This window comes from Echinops telfairi, unplaced genomic scaffold (genome assembly GCF_000313985.2).
Source record: "Echinops telfairi isolate 266 unplaced genomic scaffold, ASM31398v2 ScPeMD7_20;HRSCAF=75, whole genome shotgun sequence".
NCBI lineage: Eukaryota > Metazoa > Chordata > Mammalia > Afrosoricida > Tenrecidae > Echinops > Echinops telfairi.
The window spans coordinates 11,269,271-11,283,960 of NW_022103917.1; the positions used below are offsets into that span (position 1 = coordinate 11,269,271).

At 44.8% G+C, this 14,690-nt stretch overlaps 1 protein-coding gene across 1 annotated transcript in view; it reads left to right on the top strand.

The window, feature by feature from the left end:
- GPC3 (glypican 3) overlaps nucleotides 1-14,690 on the top strand; it is a 460,111-nt gene that overhangs the window by 250,220 nt on the left and 195,201 nt on the right. The window lies entirely within an intron of this gene.

The window sequence follows — 14,690 nt, forward strand, 5'->3', positions numbered from 1 at the left end:
GCACAAGAATTTACCTACCCTCCTGGCCATCGAGTGGATTTTGATTCATAGGGACCCTCTATAGAGCTTCCAAGGCTGTCAGTCTTAACAGGAGTCACCTGCAGAGCTGCTGGCAGGTTTGAAGTGATGACCTCACAGCACAGGGCAGGCCAAACATCTGTGGTTCCCAGCTCAAATCAATTCAACTCGCTTCCCTTGATTTGCTACTGACTCATAGTGACCCTTTAGGACAGAGTAGAACTGACCTACTGTAACTATTTTAAGGGACTAGAAAGCCCCGTCTTTCTCCTGAGGAGCAGCTGGTAGTTTTGGGCTGCTGACCTTACGGATCGATGCCCAGTGGGTAACCACTATCCCATTAGGGGTCCCCTGTGCTTCTCAAGTAGTGATTTTTGAGGCTTTTATTATAGCAGTAGGTGGGATTTGTGTGGTGGAGGGACAGTGCTGTAAGTGAGGCAACAGTTGGATTAGATTCATCCGGCATTGTTAGCTCCATTGTACCTGCCAAGCCAGGGGGCATCCATTTAGAGCCACAAGGAGGCACTTGCTTCTCTCCTAGAACAGGACAGACAGCTAAGAGCACTCAGCCAGACCCTCCATGCTGGCAGCTTTGGAGGAAGTGGTGTGCTAGCAGAGGCCAGGCCTGGTTGTGGAAGACACTGGCATGGTTGAGTTCCTCCTACATGTTAAGTTAAGGTGACCAGACATCCCGATTTTTGGCATTTTTTAAAAGTCCCGATTTTTGGAAAGAATGCACGACAAGCTAGAGAACGGTCTATTTGGTCCATATAGACCAAATTTTTTATCCACACCCCCCCCCCCATCCCCCCGGTCAATGGTGCCCAGCTTTAAATCTGGTCACCTTATGTTAAGTGCTCACTAAGGTAGTGAAGGGGTCCCTGTGGTTCAGTGGTTAAGCACTTATCTACTGACTGAAAGCCTGCCTGCTCAAAGCCACAAGCCACTCCACAAGGGGAAAGATGTGACAGCACATTTTTACAAAGATTTATAGCCTAGGAACTCCCATGTGGCTCTTCTGCTCTGTCACACAGAGTCACCAGCAGTCGGCATGGACTCCGTGGCAGGGTGTTTCATTTGGGTTTGAAATCCCTGGGTGGTGCAATGGCTTATGACCTCCTTCGGACAAACCCTAGGGCGCCTGGTTCTAGTCCACAGACCTGGCGTTGCCAGGAGTTGGAGTCCACTCAACTGGGTAACTGGGCGGTTTACATAACATTGGCTCACAGTTACCCATGCACTAGGTCCTAGATTTGTCTGCATTGTACACAGGAGGAAATAAAGCTCATACAAGGTAAATTACCTTCCCAGGATCACAAAGCTGATTGAGTGTAGACAGTGACGATGCAAAGCCAGCCCTGGTGAAATGGATGGTGCCCTTAGCATCTGTGCAGTGCACCTGCTGTGTCCTCTGAGCCATTGCTTACCCAGAAGGGGGAGGGTAGAGTGAACCATTCAGTCTCGTCTTTAAAAACTGGCATTACAGATGATCTGGGTCATTGGTTTCTCTGGTGAACTAAACTGGGAAAGAGGACCAAACGGATGTAACCGTCGGTATGGCTATTTCAGAGCTCTTCTAATTGCCCCATTCATGATGTTAGCCCTTTAAAACCCATTTGCTGAGAAAATATTTCATAGCAAAATGAACAGCAATGTCCTATGTAACCGTGGTGTTTTCAGTGGCTAATTATTCCCTTGACTGCTTTATAATTTGAGGCCACAATCCAGGCCTTGTGATGAAAGTAAATCTCACAGAACTAGACAAAAATGGAAAGGAAATGCATTCCTATGTTCTTCCACCTAAAACCAGTTGAGGGCTCGCTGGGTATCAGACACATAGCAAAGGTCCAAGGTTGTGCCTTCACTACAAGGGAGAAGAAGGAGACAGCAGTAAGGGTGGGAGGTGGGGAAGTATTCAAGGTCGCCTCTTAGGGGGGGTCATTTGCCGGCAGCATGACTGATCTTGGGAACAGATCTTCTTTCCTTCGTTCTTTTAAACCCAAACCGTGGGCCAGGGAGCTGGTCCTGGTCCTGTTTGGATCTGATGCGAGAATGCAGGTTCATCTCAGCAGGCATTATGGCACTCTGCTGGGTGCAACGTTTTCCAAGCTTTCCAAAGCACAGCTCTTCAGTCTTCAACAGGTCACAGTTGAGTTGGCTGCCATCTATAGCACTGAATGAATTCTAGCAGAGTGAACTCGTCACAGGAATGGAGGTGGTACAAGACTCTGAGAGAGATTTAGCTAGCCCAGAGGAGCTCTGGTGGTGTAGTGGCTCACACATTGGGCTGCTAACTGCAAGATTAGTGGTTCAAAATTGCTCGCCACTGCTTCAGAAGATGACGCTTTCTGTTCTCATAAAGCAGCGGTTCTCAACCTTCCTAATTCTGTGACCCTTGGATCCAGTTTCTCATGTGGTGGTGACCCCCCCAACCATCAAATTATTTTCATTGCTACGTCATCACTGTCATTTTGCTACTGATATGAATCGGGCGACCACTGTGAAAGGGTCATTCGACCCCCAAAGGGGTCCCGACCCACAGGTTGAGAACCACTGTGGTAAACCGTTAGTGTCAGAAACCCAACCTTGTCCTATAGGGTCGCTAGGAGTGGAAATCAACTCGATGGAAGTGAGAGAGCCTACTGATTTGCAAATCAACAACTGAGGCTCAGGTAAAGGTTTCCCAATGGTATGGGAAAAGCCAGAAGTAGAATCCCGGGTCTTCTGCACCTCCAATCTAGTCTTCTTTCCGCCCCACCCCCCATTAGGCCCTCTCAAGACTTCCACTCTAAAAGCTCCGTTCAGACTTAGCAAAAACACTGCACTAAATTGGACAGCTAATTTGTGATGTCAAAGCCGCTATACTCTTGTCATCCTCACACATATGCTTGAAGAGGTGTGTGTGCTGGTGTGTGTATCTTTCAGGAAGAAAGGCTCAGTTCCCAGTTGGTTAGTAGAGCCGGAAATCAACCTTCCCCAGGGAATGCCTGACTTAGACCAATAAGCATATGGTAACTCTGCCTTGTTTCTGTTTTATGATCACCAACTTCAAGTAATGTTTGAAATGGATGGGAGGAGGGGCTAACTGGCCAGGCAGGATCTGACTGGTTCTCTGTAAGGTCCACAAAGGGCAGGACCATTCATAGGATGGAGAGGGAAGTGAGGGCTGAGAACAGAACTCAGTTCATGTTTAATAAAGCCACAGAATGACCCAAAGCTGATTAAAAACAAAGCATTAATGAGATGCTGTTGTAACACCTTCAGCTTCCTGTTGTGAGTGATGAAATACCCCATTTGGTCCTGCTAGAGGTTCAGCTGTTGTAAGTGGCCTCTTTGAAAATCCATTCTTTTGACTTTAGCTAACTACAAGCAATGCCACAAGGCCTGCCATATGGGCACTTTGCCCAATTGTTTTGGTGGTGCCATCAAATCCTGGCGAGCATCACAGAATGCCAGGTTGTTAGAACAGTGTTCTTGTGTTGAGGGAGGGCTTGATCAGAGGCCCAAAGTCTGTCCACTTCCTCAATGTATTGCCATATAAATATATGTACATAGGCAGATACCTCTATTTTATGAATTAATATATTTACATATGTACACAGCTATGCTTATACCTCTATCCATCAGCTGGTGGTTTTGAACTGCTGACTTTTTGGTTATTAGCTCCAAATGTAGCCACTAGGCTACCAGGGCTCCTAATACTGCTGATACAGTTAGTTAAGACAATATACTATTTATTTTCCCTTTTGATTAATTTTTTAATTTGTTCTGGTTTCTGTTACCATCTTTACTTTGTTGTTGTTGTTTTTGTAAGATTTTCTGTCCCCCAATAAAATTATTTTTAGAAAAGATTTTCTGTATATGAAATCTAGGATAGGTAAATCTATAGAGACTGTAACTAAATTATGAGTTAATTAGGGATATGTCAAGGGAGGTTGGGTAGTAACAGGAAGCTTATGACAGTGGGTACAAGAATGAAGAAAATTTTCTGAAATTGATTCTGGTGATGATTGCACAACTCCTTTTAATATTGTTAGACCATTGATTGTGGTAATGAATGCACAAGTCTTTTTAATATTTTAAAACCATTGAACAGTATGATATGTAAATTATATGTCAATGAAAGTGTTTAAAACATTGCTACAAAATCACAGAAACATTTATTGAACAAAAATATCAGAATATGAAACTATTGTTTGTATCTTCCATATAAGTCCATACACTTCTGAAAGTGGTCTTTCCTTTTGTCTAACCCTGCCCTGAATAATTCATGGCCTTTCGATTGACATCATGTCAAAATGGAAGCTTTACATCTTCAAGGGACTCAAATATGTTCCTATTAAATATTCTGTGAGTTTGAGCCACAAAACAGAAGTCTGAAGAAGCAAGATCAGGGTTGTAGAGTGGATGAAATTCTTGTAGGACTGCCCTTACTATCTATCATCAGAGAATGACTAGATCCACTGCTGTGATGGGGGAGGGAAAATGCCTTGGCGCAATTTTCCTGGCTTTTTCTTACCAACGCATTTTTCCATTTGCAGAAAAGTTGGTTTTTTTTTGTAATAAGCCCTCACGATTATCCCATGTGCTTTCAGAAAATCTATCAAGATGACCCTCTTTTGAATCTCAAAATAGTGTCCATAACCTTCTGAGTTTACCTCTCTGCTTCGCATTTAACTAGGCCAGCAGATCTCCTCAAAAGCCACTCTCTTGATTGGATCTTTGGTAAGGCATTCCAATGAGACTCAGATACAGTAAAACGCTTACTGAGAGAACATGTCTGGAGCCCTCCACTGATGGCAGAGGCATGCTTACACACATTTTGCTTGGAATCAACTCGCACATGTCTCAACTGGAATCCTCCTAGCAAGACTTTTTAACTCACCCTAAGAAATACATAGGAGCCCTAGCGGCAGAGTGGTTCTGTGCTGGGTGGCTAACTGCCAGGTCGGTTGGAAACAATCAGTTTCTACTTGGGAGAAAGATGAGGTTTTCTTCTCCTGTAAAGGGTTACAGTCTCAGAAACTCCCAGGGGCAGTTCTACCCTTTGCTAAAGGGTCGCTATGTGTCGGCGTATACTCAATGGCAGTGAATACAGAAACACAAAGTGACTGTATAATCAGCCTGTTGATTAAATGAGTCATAAGCAGTATGTGGGATATCTATCACTTGGAAAGTTTCCTCCAGCTTCTTTGATTTGGTTTACTCTCTTTACCCTCCAAAGTCATTGCTCACGTAGCCGCCTGGGACTGTTCGCACTTTTATTTGTCCACTTGTATGCATGTACGCTCTTTATGAATTCATCTCAGTTATTCTCAGCATTGGCGCTTCCTCTCCCACAATCTCATTACCTGGGCTTATTATATACTTCATTGAATGTTGTGCAAAATTGCAACCTTTCCTCCTCCTGCTATTCTCCCTTTCTTTCCTCATCGTGATCGTCATTGTAGCAGCATCTGAAATAGGATTCATTTCAGGAAGCATTTATAGAGCATCTAATTGTGGAGTGGCTAGAAAAATGACTATAACTCGGTTGCTGCCCTCTGGGGTCACTCGCCTACTGGGCATAGAGCTGGGATTCAGAGCAGCCCGTGTCTGACTCCAAAGCCCATGCTCTGAATCACGGCTTGATATAGTTCTCTCAAATAGCCTACCTCTTCTTCCCCAGAATCCTCATTCCCCAAACATGGACTAAATAGGATTTTATTACATTGTTTAATATCCTACTGTTTTGCCAGCTGCACAATCGATTGTTGAATTCATTCTCCCTCTTTGGAGACTTTTGCTGTAGTGGTTCCCCACCCCATTCTGAAGTAGGGAGAGACGTGTGATTTTTGGTTCTTTGAACACAGAAAGGTGCAGAGTCATTGCTAAGAGGAAAGAGGAATGTTTGTATAGGGCATCGGTTCCCAAATGGATTTGGCTTACTGTCCCCTTTTCAAAAAAAAAAAAAAAAAAGATTCCGCACCCCTGTTGCAATTAAAAATGATTGTACTCTAGCCCATAACCCAGGGTAAAGTATGGCTATCTGCTTTCCCAGGTCCCTCCATTGATTGTTCCAGCACCCGCTAGTGGGAGGTGTCACACACTTTGGGAAAGACTGTGTTAGTCCGGGTAGACTAGAGAAACAAATTCATAGACACTCATGTGTATAATAAGAAAGAGCTTTATATACAAGAGCAATTGAATATTGAGAAAACATTCCAGCCCTGTCCAGATCAAGTCCATAAGCCCAATATTAGCCCATATGTCTGATACTAGTCTATAAATTCTTCTTCAGACTCATGCAACACATGCAATGACTCCGAATGCAGGAAGATCGCAGGCCAGTGGGTGGAAAGTCTTGTGGGTCCAGTGGCGGTGTAAGGATCTCAGCACTGGCGTGGGTCTCCAAGTGGCTCCTCCAGCTCTCTGAGAGTGTCTCAACGTTAGGAAAGGGAAAGCAGACAGAGAGTGGCTCTGGCTTTCAGTGAGCTATTTCTCTCCACTGTGCCTCCAAATGAAGTCATCAAGCTATGAACGACCTGTTTGACAGGCTAGACTACACCTCTTCGTTCAAATTGACAGGAGATTATGTAATTACCACAGAGGCACTAGTGGTTTCAAACTGCTGACCTTACAGTTAGCAGCCTAATGTGTAACCACTCCTCCACTAGAGCTCCTTGGGAAACGCCGCCCTAGACAATAGCACTGCACCAGAGCTTGTGTCTGCCTTGGATTCTGGATCCCATCCACCCAGACCGGTCCTGGAGAGTCCTCTTAGAGTGGTAGCATCTCCTACTGAAAATGTAACAACATCCTCTGCTTTCTGTGTGCATCCCTTTCCTTTGGTAGAATTGCTGTAAATAGCATCAGGGAAGGCGGTGTTTATTTATGTTGGCTAGGGAGCTTTGGGGGGAGAGTCTCTGTTGATCCTCAATAATAATTCACTCTATCAAATTCTTATATTGTGCTGTCTGTGTGAGTGACTGAAACTCATCAGAATTTCTAAGATTAGCATTACCTTCCACTCTGCTTCTGAAGGCTGCGGTGATTTCTCAGGTGTCAGAACGGCCGTGTTTTCTCTCCATGCCATCACTTTGGACTTTCATTGTTGTTTCATCTCAGGTAGAGATAACCTTGTCTGAATTCAGACCAGCTGCTTTCAGAGCCCAGTGGTTTGTGAAAGCGCTACAAATGGGAAGTGACCTATTTAGTCTTGGTAGGTCAGCCTTTAGAACTGTGATAACAACTTTCTTTGCACGAGAACCTTTGTTGGGAAGACAAAATGTTTGTAGGTTGCTATCCTTCTCTAATCCAAAACAAAAAAGGGTTATTGACTCTCCTTGAGGGAAAATGGAGGAGCCTGTTGGCGTAGTGGTTAAACGTTGGGCTTCTGACTGCGGGTTCAGTAGTTGGAAATCACCCGCCGCTCTGCAGAAGAAACATGGAGCTTTTTCCTTGCCACACAGAGGTGCAGTCTCGGAAAGTCACTGGGGCACTTTTACCCTGTCCTGTAGGATCGCTATGAGTCGGCATTGACTCGGTAGCAGTGAGTTTATTTTGGGTGGGGTGGTTGGAATAGATAGCCTTTAAACACAGATTATCTATTTATTGTAAGGAGAAGGCAAATGGGGGGGGAAATGGCACTACTATGTTAATGTCAGGCCAAGTTTTTTTCTTCCATTCCATATTTAAACAAAATAGTTTTTATTGGCATACACTTCACATATCATAAATTTAATCATTCAATCATATTAAGAATTGTTGGGCAACCGCCACCATGATAAATTGCAGAACATTTCTTTTCGTCCTCTTTGTTGTTAGCTCCCCATTTACCCCAACCTCCACTGCCATATCCCTAGGTAATTATTAATCCAGATATTACTTTTATAGGTTTACCTATCCTGGATTTCATAGACAGAAAAGTCATACAAAATACAAACAAAACCCCCAACAACAATGACTAAACAAAACATAGGAAACGTCTCAATAGAGAAGAAAGCAGATATAACACAAACAACAACTTGAAAATGGGTCAATAGTGAGATCATGGATTAAGCCTCCCATGAATACCCTCTGACCATAGCCCAGGGATGTGAATAGCTCTGTTGTCAACAGAAAGCATTGTAAAGTCAGTTGTGACAGATGTAGTTCGGGCAAGTTGTATGACAGGATCACACTGGGGAAGTGTTGATGACATGGATTTGGGGCCATATTAGAAAAGGAGGTGGGCACTTCACACATCTAGAATGTCTTGCTTTCCCCTTGGAAACAAGGGGCAGCAAGACTACCAGCTGTTTCAGTGTTTTGATTCTTTGGAAATAAAAGTTTTAGCCCTTTGTGTATGGGTGTGGCCTGTCGACTAATGTGGCGGGAACACACCCTCAGTAGCTGTGAAGTGTCTGAGGTCCTGCCCCCGACTCACAAGTCTGCCACGTGTCATGGGTGCTGTTAGGAGGCACAAGCTTCCTGGGTCAGAGATGAAGGAGATTTTGTTTCTCCCAGCAGTAACAGTAACCTCCGGATCAGCCAGCGTTTGAGCCAGTTCTTTGAGTGCCTCTTCCCACAGGGCATGTAAAGAGGACCATTGGGTCCCTACATTCCCAGTTGATTGCACTGCAGGAGAGGAACCTTAAGCCTAGGGAACTCCCATCCCTTGCAGTAGGTAGTAAGCGTGCCTGCCCTTCCTCTGAAGGGAGACATTATTGTCTAAGACTGTCTGTCCATGCTAGAGAGTCATGGAAAAAACTGGCTGAAAAAAGGGCAGCCAGTGCCCCCTGTTTCTAAAACATGAAGACATGCAAGAGACTCATGGAGAATTATTTCTCAACACATGATCCCCTCACCTGTGGATGCCGTCTCAAGTTCTCGATGCTTTTTGGAGGATTGGGCAAGGGAATTAGAAGTCAGGGCAGCTGAGGTGTCATCTCCTAACTTCTCATTTCCTTGCCACATCGCAAGTCCACCATAAGACAAACACGTGGCCACAGAGTCGATGTCGACTCATAGCAGACCTAGAGAACAGGGTAAAACCACACCTGTGGATTTCCAAGACTGTAGCACTTTTTTTTAAATCATTTTATTGGGTGCTTGTACAACTCTGATTACAATCCCTACATATATCCATTATGTCAAGCACATTCGTACATTTGTTGCCCTCATCATTCTCAAAACATTTGCTTTCTACCTGAGCCCTTGGAAAACCCCGTCTTTCTCCTGTTGAGCAACTAGTGGTTTTGAACTGCTAACCCTGCAGGTAGCAGCCAAACTCAGAACCCCTCCGCCACCAGGGCTCCTCTGAAGGTCTGAAAGGGACCCTGATCATCACTGCCTGGAAGGAGTGCACTCTACTACTCTGCTCCTGCAGCACCCCTCTATTGCTTGCTGGCTCCGGTCGTGCGGTTGGAGTTTTGTGTCACTTTGTGACCTGGTTGGATAAAATTCCCTTTCCCTGTGCTTCTAAAGGGACACATGTGCTAACCACAGGGCAGTTGGAAGGGGCCTGCTGCGAGTCACTTGGAGGACTGATCCACCCTTCGAGTTTAATAAGACAGAGGTCTTTGCCTACTGCCCCCCCCCCTCCAAGACCCACTCTTCTGAGAAGCTGTCTCTCTCAGGATGACAAAACAAGGGGTGCCATTTGCCTTCCTCTGTTGAACAGTCTGGGAATCTGACCACAGTGAAGGTGGCACCCTCCATGGCAAGAGGAGAGCAGTCCCTGGGTCCTTGCTCTCTTTGTGTTTTCACCTCCAGAACCAGAGTTGTGTCCATGGTGTGATTCCTCTGGGGCTCCTTATTTCTCACTTGGCAACTTGAGTACTACCTCATTCCCCCACCACAGAGCCACGGGTAACCTTGGCTGGCTGACCTCGGGCCACACGCACTTTGTTATGTTCCTCAAGACGCTGGCAGAAAATGCTTTTTAGACTTGGACTGTTGTTTCAAAGGACCAATAACCTCCACCCGCTCCCCACCCTTCTGATAAATTAAAATCACATTTTGATCCTCAGAGAAACCTTTTTAGTATGATGATTTTTTTCAATGAAGCGGCACTGTCCTACAGTAATTTCCTCACGGGAGGGGATCATTTTCAGATTGGCAGCCAGGAAGAGTGTCACAAGAGGCCAAGCTGAGGGACTGCAGGGAAGATTGCTTCCAGTGGGTTGCAGCCTTTGTGAGGGAGAATGCATACATCACCATGGCGAGGAGCAGGCCAGGGTGCTCTGAATGCTGGCTGCTGGGAACTGGACTGGCGTTCACAGCCGACTGGGCCTGCCTTCCTTGGGAGGAATTTTAATGGGACAGCACAAATAACCTTTGTTTTGGGGAAGTACAGACGTCTCACCATCCTTTGAAACGGTCCCTTTGGAGAGTGGCTCATTCTGCCAGGAGACAGCTTTCATGCTTCCCCAGGGACTGGTGGGGGTGGGGGGTGGGGGCGCCGGGAGAGGGTGCTGCTGCTTCCTTATTACCCAATTCAGGGCCTTTCTGTGGAATATTCAGAGAGGGAATTAATTTTTCATTTTTTCATTCCACGCAGAATGCTGCAAACAGATAAAGTAGGAAGCGGAGTCATTATATTTGGGTTCTGCCTATTATCATTTACTGACTGAGAGCCTATCGAAGCCTGTCTGCTCTTTGCAGATAATTAATTTGGTTCCTGAATATAGGGAAGAGTGATTGTAATCAGTATGTTTGTACTTTTCCGCCACAAATAGAGCCCATCAAAGATATGCAGTACAAATAAACCTCATCAAATACGCAGGCCGGCGCTGCTGGAAGCGAATGTGCTTTTTCTTGTTCAAAGAAAAAAAATTATATATATGATTTTTTAAAGTTACACTTGTTTTATTTATATATATGCTTGTGTGTATGTATGTGTGTGTATATATATAAATAAATGAGAGAGGCTCATCTAGTGTGTATATGTATGTGTACACACACATATACACATGACATGTCTACACTGTGAACCATTTTTATCATGAAAGCTCAGGTAATCGAGCTGAAGGTGGATTTGGGCTCTGAAATCAATCTGTCAACCTCCACACCCAAGTTGCCCAGAAACCTTGCCAGAGTATGAGAAACAATTGGGTCTAAGTTGGAGGCTCAGGATGCTGGAGAGAAACCTAAGAGGAGTGTCTTTGAACTCTGCCTCTGAGTTCTTTTGAAAGGCTCTTGTCCCTTTATCTCACTGTCCCTCTATCTGCTCCCAACTCTCAGCCCACCCCTACTCTCTTTCAAAATTATACCTTGCTCACTGTCTCATTCATTCTGGCTCTGACCCTGGTCTGAAGCAGTAGTGGGTGCTCATGGTGCAACCTGCACACGGAGTCCCTTTCTGTGTTTAATATGGACCCTGTCCTGTGAAATGAAATGGCTATTATGATCATTGGAAGACTCGGAGTAAGGTGGGTATTGTGGTCTCTGTGATGCAAGTGTTGTGGTTGTTGGGTGTGGTCAAAGCAGAGTCTGACTCGCTGTGGCCCCACAGGGTCACCTAGACTTTAATTTTTATGGGAGTACATTGCCACATCTTTGTCTCATGGAGCCACTGGGTGGATTCAAACCACCAATGTTTCTGTGAGCCATCAAGTGCTTAATGTTTTGCACTGCCCTCACTGGTGGAGTAAGAAATGTTCCAGGGTACAAGGGACCTGGTGCTTTTGAAATCGCCTGTGATAGGTGAATATCCTGGGAGACAGCTCAGGAAGCTGTGAAGAGTAATATGTCTAATGCTGCCACAGGATATTGGCCTCCGAAACAGCATCCTCAGTGTCTGGTCCTTAATGAATAGAATGAAGATGATGAGGATGATTAGAGCGACGTTGTTTGTACTGCTACAAAATCCTCCAACTTGCATTAAATGAAAATATCAAAATGGGATGCTATGGTTTCTTGACATTGCCTCTATCTAGGTCTATATATTTTTGTGTATATGCCTTTTTATTGTGAAGGGGGGTTGTTAGGAAGGGTTGACTAGAGAAACAAATCCAGGGCACTCATATGTATAAGAGAGCTTTATATCAAGAAGTAATTATATATCAGGAAAACATCCCAGCCAAGTTCAACTCAAGTCCATCAGTCCGATACTAGTCCATAAGTCCCTCTTCAGACTCTCGCAGCCACATGCAATGATGCAGAACACAGGAAGATCACAGGCCGGTGGGTGAAAAGTCTTGTGGATCCAATGGTGGTGGAAGCATCTCAGGGCTTGCATAAGTCTCCTCCTGGCTTGTCAACAGGAAGGTGAAGGCAGAGACAGCGTGGCCTGCCTCCAGAGAGCCATTATATCTGGGTGGCACCTCCAAATGAGGTTATCAAGCTGCAACCTAATTGACAGGTTAAACTCCAGCCATATCATTAGCACAAGAAAACTTGTGAGGGTTTACAGAGGGTGAGGGTGAGGGTTTACAGAGCCAATCAGTTTTCCAGTCAACAATTAATACACATTTTGCTTCATGTCATTGACTGCCATCCCCACACTGTAACAACACTCACCCCACTTCCTGCCTGGATTTTCCTTTCCAGCCCTCCCTTTCTCCTACCCCTTCTCTTGCCTTCTGAACTTAGTCCTTGGCTAAGTGCTACCCTTTGGATTTCAAATGGTTGATTATTCTAAGGACTATGTACCTCCCTATTCTTCTTCCCTTTACAGACCGGTCTATTTTTGCCTGAAAATTGAAACATGGGGGTGAGTTCATTTTCAGGCCCATAGGGTGATCAGGGACCCTAGATTTGAGGGTTGTACCAGTCTCTATCCTGGGTTTTTTTTTATGATTTTGAGTTTTGTTCCACATTTTTCTCCACTTTGCCCAAGATCTTCTGTAATAGTCCTCTTCAGTGTGGTTAGCAGTGGTAGCTGGGCACCATCTAGTTCTGGTCTCAGGGTGGTGAAGACTGGGGTTCCCATGGTTCTTTAGTTTTATTCAGGCTTCTTTGCTCCAGACAGGGAGAGACCAATGTACCTTAGACAGCAGCTCTCGAGCTTTTAAGTCTCCAGTCGTTAGGATGAGGGCAAATATTATTAAACACCTGCTGTGTGCAAACACTATTCTAAGCTCTTGACATAGATTTAGGGGCCCTGGTGGCACTATTGGCTAAGCATTGAGTGGCTAATCTCAAAGTTGATGGCTCAAACCCACCAACTGCTCCTCAGGAAAAAGACGAAGCTATCTGATTCCATAAAGATTTACAGCCTCAGGGTGGTTGCTATGAGTCTGAATCAACTTGATGGCAGTGGGGAGGGTGACTTAGGTGGTTCAGTGGTAAAAAGTGCTTAACAGGAGTTCAAAAATACCAGCCACTCCATGGGAGAAATATATGATGGTCCGCTTCCATAGAGATTTACAGGCTCAATGCCTTATGTGGCAGCTCTACTCTGTTTTACAATGTTGCTTTGAGTCAGAATCCACTCTTCCAGCAGTAGGTGGTGGGTTACATGAATGAAGTCATTTCACATTGACAGCAATTTTAATGAATGGAGGGTGATCAGTAATACCAGTCTACAGACTGGAAAACTAAGGCAGAGACTTAGACCTAGGTTTCCAGTATAAGGATCTGCTTCTGCTGCTATTTACCATGTAAGGTTGTTAGGTGAGAGTCTCCCCCGAGCCAGGCTTAGTATTAGAAGGGATAGGTGGAGCTTGTCTCTAGCTGCAGGTATATGCAAACTCAGGTGGTGGGAATGGGTCAGGATTGCGAGCCAAGAAACTGCTATGGGTCTTTCATCCTTCCTGTTCCCTCAGTTATTTTTCCAGCTGTTTCCTGGTGATAGCATTGCATCACAACTTCATTTCCTGTTCAGGAGTGAAGAAGGTGTTACGTATAAGTGGAGACTCAGTAAATACTGTTGGCTTGATCACAGTATGTTACAACTCGGAGAGATGAACAAACCACAAAGTGAAAAAAAAATTAGTCAAAAGTAGATTCTTTTACTCAGACATAAAAAGGAACAAAGTCCTGATTCATGTTATGGTATGTATGGACCTTGAAAACATCAGGCCGGGGGGAAGTGAGTCAGTCACAAGAGGGCAGGTATTGGATAATTGCATCTAGAACAGGCAACTGTGTACAAATTTGAGGTTTACATGGGTTTGCAGCAGTGTAGGAAGGCAGAGGAAAAGAGGGCTTCATGCGTAGGAGACATTGAGCTTCTGTTCCAGCTGGTGGAAAATGCTAGCAACAGACCATGACGATGGTTGCACAACATAAAGATGGAATTAATGCCGCTGCCTTGGACCAGACCAAACCAAACTCACTGCCATTGTGTCAATGCTGACTCATAGCAACCCCCAGCAGGTTTCCAAGACTGTAACTGTTTATGGGCGTAGAAAGTCCAGTCTTTCTCCCAAGGAGCTCTTGGTGGTTTGAACTGCCGACTACGAGGATCACACCCCATTGCAGAATCATAACACCACCAGAGTCCAGCTGACTTGAACAGGGGAAGAAAAAACTTGATTCCTACTGAAAAGGGCCTGTGTTTGTTTTAGTAGTACAGTGAAGAAATGAAGTGTCATAAGAACTTTGAAAATGGTGGTCATGAAATCCTGGCTCAAACAAAGAAATAGTGAGCCCAATCAAAGCAAAGCACTTTAAGACATGTACATATACAAATATATTATATGAGGATGGGGAAATAGATCTATGAGCCTACATTTATAGGTTTAGTATTAAGGTAGCAGAAGGAC